The sequence below is a fragment of the Parus major genome, chromosome 12, assembly GCF_001522545.3.
Source record: "Parus major isolate Abel chromosome 12, Parus_major1.1, whole genome shotgun sequence".
Classification (NCBI taxonomy): domain Eukaryota; kingdom Metazoa; phylum Chordata; class Aves; order Passeriformes; family Paridae; genus Parus; species Parus major.
Window position 1 is genome coordinate 19,576,004 of NC_031781.1, and position 7,858 is coordinate 19,583,861.

The 7,858-nt window shown below is 52.5% G+C and overlaps 1 protein-coding gene across 1 annotated transcript in view; it reads left to right on the plus strand.

Annotated features, from left to right (window-relative positions):
- GRM7 (glutamate metabotropic receptor 7) overlaps positions 1–7,858 on the plus strand; it is a gene marked incomplete at its 5' end in the record, with an annotated part of 192,648 nt that overhangs the window by 79,621 nt on the left and 105,169 nt on the right. The window lies entirely within an intron of this gene.

Here is a 7,858-nt window from a genome sequence, read left to right on the forward strand (position 1 = left end):
GGCTGCAGCTCCTGTGCCAGGCTCTGGCAGGGCTGCAGCTCCTGTGCCAGGCTCTGGTGGGGCTGCAGCTCCTGTGCCAGGCTCTGGCAGGGCTGCAGCTCCAGCTGGAGGGTGGAGTGGCAGTGCTGTGGTGTCACCCTGGCAGAGCAGAGCTCCAGAATCACTCTAAGCCCCTTCACCATGGAAAACACAGCTCTTGTTGAACCCTCCTGATCCTCCTTGCTCCTGCCTTCACTGCAGCTTTCGGTAGCTCTCCCTGTCTGTGGTTCCTGTCCCCTGGGTGAGGTGGGAACATCTCTGTGCAGCAGGGCAGGAGCTGGCTTTGCTCAGAAACAGAAACTCCAGCCCTTCACGTGGCTCCCTGCAGGTGGAACAGGATTGTTTATGGTCCCTTTCAACCCAAACCACTCTCATTTTCAATCCTTCCTACCCTCAGAAGCAGAATCATTTCCCCAGCAGTGCTCCTGAGGAGCGTTTCTATATATAAACTGGAATTTCTTTATCTTGTTTTTCCCTTTAGCTTTGTATTTGCTACAAGCCCCCTGTGTATTCACACAGGCACAAACCTGTGTGAGACAGGTTATCCTTGTCTTTAACAAGTGAAACTTGTGCCAGGGAGGTTTGGGTTGGATTTTAGGGAAAGGTTCTTCCCCCAGAGGAGCTGGCAGTGCCCAGGCTCCCCAGGGAATGGGCACAGCCCCAGGCTGCCAGAGCTCCAGGAATCGCTCCCAGGGATGCCCAGGGTGGGATTTGGGGGTGTCTGTGCAGGGCCAGGGGTTGGATTTTTGTTCCTGTGGCTCCCTTCCAGCTCAGGACATTCCATGGTTCTGTGTCACTCCACCAGAACCAGATGAAACATTATTTTACACTACATCACCATCTGTGCATTGAATATCATCCTCTCCATTGGTTTCTTTACAAATTAATGGCCTACGATGAAGTGCTCATTACAGAAGTTATTTTCTCTGGGTTTGTTGTCTGCAGCAAAGGTTTTTTAAACCCTTTTACCCACCAGAAACTGAAAATGCTACTATTCCTAGAGCCTTGATACTTGTTTCCTCCCCTGACATGTGTTTCTCAGAAGATCTGACTCTTTTGCTGGGGGCTTTTGGGGATCTGAGTCATGTCCTGAGGCTCCCTGACCCCCCCAGTGCTATCAGAGGTCTCTGCTCTCCCCCAGCCCTTGCTGACAGAAGCTGACACTGATAAAAGCCCAGAGCTGCTCTGTCATCCCTCAGTGATTCACACAGCACTTTTGTAGGCTCCTCTAGGTCTGTTCTGCTGCCTGCTCTGATCCTGAATCTGCATTTTTGTAATAGGACTTAATTTTTATGCTGTCTGTTGGGAATTCCATTAGCACAAATTAGTGCTGGATAACATGAGAGAGTGAAATCACTGCTGGGAGGGAGTTGTGGGGTTGAGAGGAGACTGCTCTGTCTGCACATCTCAAAGGCAGTGCTGAGTCCTGGTGCCAAGTAGAAAATCCTGATTTATTTCCTTTTTGCCTTACGTTCTGATGCTGATGAAAGGGCTGTGTTTTCCTCTGGATCCATTAAAGCCCTGCTGAATGCCTTTGGACCCCTCATTGCGAGGAGCAGGCTCTTTACAAGATACCCCAAGGTTAAAAGTGAGAAGGGAGGTGACAGCAGTGGTGGGCAGAGATTGCTCTGGCCGTGACAATGAAGCCCAGAATTTGTTGATGCTTTGCACAGTGTGGGTGCTGCCCATCAGCCAGGGCTGCCCCAGCCTGGGGCTCTCACTTTAATGATAAATATCTGCCTTTTTCTGGCACTTATTGACCATGTGGAGATTGCATCTCAAGGACAGAATAAAATGGAAATAGGCAGTTCTTGCTGCTGAACAAACGAGTGGCAGCGTGCTCTCAGAGCAGGAGCCCAGCTTGGGCAGCAGGCACTGTGAGAGCTCTGGGGAGCAGCTGGGGACGATGGAAACTGGGGAGGAAATGACACAGAGGTTGTTAATGTGCCTTAGCAAGCCTGAGGAGATCCCCTGGAAGTGCAGAGGCTGCTGTTTGGGGAGGGGAAGGGGGAAAGGAGAGAGTTTGGGTCAGAGAACAATAAAAGTAAGGAGTCTGTGGGAAGAGCAAGAGAGGAATGAGGCTGAGGAGAGGGGAGGATGAAAAGCTGTAGAGCAAAGGTGGATGGAAGTGGCTGGGGTTGCAAAGACTGAGCCATGGCTGGGGAACAATATCCACAAGTAAGCAAGCTTTGCCATAGAGAGTGGGCTGGAAAGTCACATTTGTTTCATCCTAAAAAAACTCATTTCAGGAGCAGAATTGACTTTGATTGTGAAAATTTAAAACCTGTAGAAGATAAGGCAGGAATTCTTCCCAAAGTGTCTCTCTTGTGCCGAGGACAGGAAAAGCAGGCTTCCTTGAGGTTTGTCCTGGAGCCTTTGCTCCTCAGCTGGCTCTTCCCTGCCTCCAGCCTGCCCAGAGGGATCCTGAGAACCCCGAGAGTCCCAGCTCTCCTCTCCTTGTGCTCGCCGCTTTCCTGAAGGAATTTCATCAATAAACACCTGCTGCAGAGGAAAGCCCTGCTGCCCCCTTGACTTCCCCCAGAGAACAGAAATATTGTGATCACCCTGAGGACGTGTCTGCCGTGCAGGGCAGGGTGGATTTGTTGGGGCTTCACTCGGGACCAGCTCTGGGAGTGGGAAGAGATCATGGGATGCAGTCAGGAGCTCCAGTTCCCGGCTGAGATGCCGTGTTCCAGGAGGAAATGGGAAATATTGCCTCACTTTGTGCCTCCCATACTTCACAGAGGCTTTTCCCTTTGTGCTAATGCAGGGAACAGCTCTCCCAGCCCCGGGGGAGTAGCAGCACTTAAATAATTCGGAGATGCCTCTTCCATCACATCCTCCCCTGCCTCCTTCGTTCCTCACCCTTCCCCAGCCAGCTGAGGATGACAAACACCCCAAGCCCTGCACACTCGTGGCAGAAGGTTTTCATGCACTCCTGACCATCTCCTGGGCAGCCAGAGGCGCTCCCTGGTGTGTCCCCAAAGGTGTCTGAGCCTTCCTCGTGGAGGGAGAAAAGTCCAGAGCGAGGAGAAAATCCCGTCTGTTCCCACCCTGCAGTCCTGGCAGGTTGGGAGTGAGGATCAGTGGAGTTTTTAGTCTTCCCTGTGTTCTGAGGGAAGTTATTTGTCAAGGTGGTGTTTGAAATTCTGTTTGCTGGGCTCTATGTAGGAGACACCTGAGCTGGAAATCGGAGCTGCACTCCAGCATTTGAAGTGGTTTATTCTCAGAGCCAGCGTGCTGGGGGATGTACAGGGGGTGTACATCAGCTCTCATTGCAGCCTGGGCTGCTCCTCTTCCCTTCAGCCTTTCAAGGTTTTCATGGTTTTAATCTCAAAGGAATCTCGTGGTGGTGACTTTCAGCATTATTTTAACCCCTTGTTTGAGTCCAGAGCTGAGGGGGGCTGGCAGTGCCCTCCCTGTCTCCAGGGGCCTTGGCTGGGCTCTGCAGTGGCTTGGTGGCCCACAGGGCTTTCAGGAGTCCCTGCTGAGAGCATCTGGGGCTGTTAACACCACAAATGGGTAAAAAAGCCATTTGTTTATGATGAGAAAAAGTCTCTGCATGTGTTTCAGTGTGTGAACAGCAAGGTGGATGAGGTTTGTTGGGAGCCCCGGGAATGCAGCTCAGGCATTCTGGGCTCTGGTACATCCTGGGTGAGGGTGAGCTGGGCTCTGGGCAGCAGCACATCTGTGCTCACCCTGCTCTGGGACAGGACAGTCCAGGGAAAACAGAAGGCTGCAGTGTTTCAGAGATGCCTTGCAGTGGGAGATTGATCCTGGAGCCTGGAAAGGGCTCTCGGTCTGGAGGGGCTGTCTCAGGCTGTGATCACAGAAATTCTCTTTAAGCACTGATTAAAACCACACCGCAGTTTAATTCCCTGGGTGTATTCTGTTTCTCCCCTTAATTCATTAATCCACAATGTCTAATCAGCCCTTTCATAAACCCATCTCAGTTTATCTTGTATCTGTATTTTGTTCCTTTTCCAGCCTAACACCTTCTCCTCCTTGGCTTGGTTCTCTTTCCCTTCTCCTTCCTCACAGTGTCCCCTGTGCTGTCCCTCGGTCCCACTGCTGTCCTGCTTGTTTGGAGCAGGCAGGGACAAGCCCAGGTGCTCTCCAGAGCTGGCTGTTCTCAGTTATTGTTATTGATGAGGATTTGGCCTCCCCCAGCTCGCTGTGCTTGCTGCTCAGAGCTTTCCAGGAGAGCTGAGAGCCCAGGGACTGGAGCTGACTGGGCTCCCAGTGCACTCAGCCCAAACACAGCGGCTTTTCTGCTTAAAACCTGAAGGATTTCACACAAATGCTCATCTTGTAAGAAGAGCAGGGTGCAGATGTAGAGCAGCAGGGAGCTTTTTTTGACAGCTCTTCACTGACGTTTCATTGCTGTTTATATATTTCTTTTAAAGCCAATTTTATATCCAGGCAAAAGCAAGTCTAGACAGATTGTCTAAAACTTTTATTGGCTAATTAAGATTATACTGCTGGTATATCACTGCTGGATAGCACGGACTCTGCTTGAGGAATGGCCTTTATTTTTTGCAGCATGTGCCTTTTGCCAAGTTTTCTATGGGTTCCTTGGGAGGGCTTTTTTCAGATCTATTTCAATGTCAAAAGCAAATGCCACTTGAAGTCTCATGTTTGGACACCTGAGCCTGGATCAAGGAACCGGAGCACCTTGATGTTTTCCCAGAGTACTGAGCATTTGTGCCTTCTGTTCGAGCTGACTGGAGCTGCAGCTGCTCTGTGCACAGGGAAACCACTGCAGCCCTCCAGAGCTGTGTCTCAGAGCTGTGGGAGGTGGCAGAGGTGGCCCTGGGGCCACCCTGCAGTGACCTGGGGCCACCCTGCAGTGACCTGGGCTGTGGGTGCTCAGAGGCAGAGCCCCAGGGGTGCCCCAGGGTGATGCTGGTTGCTGTGTGAGGAGCTCACCTGTGGCCTGGGCCAGCTGGGTTATCCAAACACAGAATTTCTTTGGAGTTTGGGATGGGCCAAGAGCCTTTGGACACTTGGGTGTCAAAAGTGGTTCTGTTTGCAGCTCATCAGAAGGGTTTGGGCTGGAGGGGACCTCAGAGCCCCCCCAGTGCCCCCAGCCATGGCAGGGACACCTCCCACTGTCCCAGGTGCTCCAGCCCCAATGTCCAGCCTGGCCTTGGGCACTGTCAGGGATCCAGGGGCAGCCCCAGCTGCTCTGGGCACCTGTGCCAGGGCCAGCTCAAGCTGTGTGATCAGGACAGTGACCCCGAGCCAGGATGAATCTGAGCTCAGATATTCCCATCCTGGAATTTTTGTCCCTTAATGATCCCTGTTCCAGTTCACTCCTTGTGCTGTTTGTTCTCAGGAAAGCCCAGCTCCTTCAGTACAGCCTGACCTCAAGCCTCCAAATGCTGCAATCCAAGAACTTTCATTTATTAACATCATTAGGGAAGGCAGGGATGCAGCCCCTGTTTGGCACTTCATTCCTGCTGAGGGGGCAGCCCTGGCTGCTGAGGAGATTCTGTGTCAGCAATCGGGAAATGTAACAACTGAATCCAGGGATTATCATCCCTCTGATTTTCAGTGGAATGTATCAGATTATATTTTATCAATCTCTGATTCCTGAGCGCTCCCGAGCCCTGCAGAGAGCACAGAGCTGCATCCACAGTCACATATCCAGCTTTTCCCTGATTTCAGCCCCGTGTTGTGCACCAGCAGGGAGATAACATCGTGTTTGCAGTCACTGTTTGATTTCCTCAGAAATCTCAACAACCTCCCCAGCATGAAAAGTAAAGCACTTTCTTTTTATCTTTTTTCAGATTCGAGCAGGTCTCAAAGCAAAACCTGTGTAGTTTTGTCAGCTTCAGAAGGCCTTTCTCCAAGCAGAATGCTATTGATTAAACTCTAACGACATCTTTTACTTCGAAAGGAGCCAAGAATCATAAACATCAAAGATGGCAAAGATATAATTTGGATGTCATTAGTGCTTAAGCTGCTTCTCTCTTCAGTAGGTGAATGTGCACAGGTGTATCAGCAGCTGGCTGTGAATGCAGGATTTGTCCTGTGTCAACAAACGGGTGGAAATATCTGCTGCTGGGAGCTGATGTGCAGATCTGTGCTCTGCTCATCCAGCCCGTTGTCAGGAATTGATCCCAGCCATGAGGAGCTCCCCCTTTCTCTGTTCCAGCCAGCCAGCCCATGGAAATCATCTTGCTTGTGATGGCAAATCCATGTGGGAAAAATCCTGTCCCAGCTCAGCTCTCGATTCCAGAGCTGCCAATGGGCTGAGTCCAGGGGCTGCACGGTGAGACTGATCTGGCTGAGGGCAGGGGGCTGCCTGGGACCCCCAGCAGGGATTTGGGGCTGCCTGGGACCCCCAGCACGGATTTGGGGCTGCCTGGGACCCCCAGCACGGATTTGGGACCCCCAGCACAGATTTGGGGCTGCCTGGGACCCCCAGCAGGGATTTGGGGCTGTCTGGGACCCCCAGCAGGGATCTGGGGCTGTCTGGGACCCCCAGCAGGGATCTGGGGCTGTCTGGGGCCCCCAGTGATGGAATGTCTTTTCCTTTGCTGTGTGGTCAGTGCTGCTTTGAGCAGGGCACTGGTACAAAGCCCACTCCCCAGCCAGGACCCTGGTGCTGGAGCTGGGTGGGCCCTGCTGGGCTGCCTGGGGATGTCAGGGTGGCTGTGAACGCTTTCATCTCGCTCAGGAAGAGGTTTCAACATCGGTGCCTCTCTCCTGGTGTCCTGTGTGCGGAGAGGAGCCGTGCTGGGAGGTGGGCTGGCATTACTCAGCACTGGACAAAGCCCAAGGCTGGTTCTGGAGATGTGTAATCCTCCCCAGAGACACCAGTGTGTTGAGAGAGCACATTGCAGTGAAACTTGATTACAGACAGCGGCTCAGTATTTCTGATAAAATCATTAATCTAATTTTTGTCTAATTTTTCTATTCTTCATTCACCATTACAACCATCCCACATTACTTTCAGGCTGGTGTTGAGGCTGTGGAGGCTGATTAAATTGCAAAGCAGACTTTTAAATGAAAGGATCCATATCTAGCTACGCTCATTATCAGCTCCAAGAAATTAAATCTACCCTCAATGATTTACTCTAAAGCAAATCAAATAGGCCTTGGGAAGACAAAGGGCACGGTGGCCGTGCAGCTGCAGATGAAGAGGAGCCAGGCAAAGCCCAGAGCTGCCAGCACAGCCCCAGCTCTCCCTGCAGCAGCCTCCAGCCCTGGCAGGGAGGCTGGGGATGCTGGTGTCGGTGTTGTGCAGGAGAGTTGCACATCTCGAAGAACAGAACACGTTCTTTTCCTGGGAGCTTTTCCTGCTGCCTGTTACATAAGGGGCTCTAACGCTTGCATTAGCTGTGCACCCTCTGCGGGGTGCTGTGGGCATCGTTCCCTCAAGGATGGCATTAAGAAAAGGCTCTGGCAGCTCAGCCTGGCTGTGGCTGAGCCCAGCAGAGGAGCCCCTGGATGGGCTGAGGCACACAGGGGCACAGCCTCCGTACCTCCAGCTCACCTCAGAGCGTCCTGGCTGCTCCCAGGAGCAGAGATCTCTGCCTGTAAACCCTGACTCCTGTCAGTGGGTATGGGTTGATAGCACATGCTGTGTCTGGAGCACCAGCCTGCCCTGGAGGAGGGGTCCCTGTGCAGGCAGGGCTGAACTGGAGGATGTTTCAGCCAGTGCAAGGATCAGGTGTTGTCCTACCCAAAGCATTCTGTGATCTGCAGCCTGGTCCCTGCTCCTCCATGCATCACTGGCATCCCTGTGCCAGGTGTGTGCCCCAGGAGAGCGTGCGAGGGGCAGGGCTGCTGTGCCAGGCTGTACCAGGCC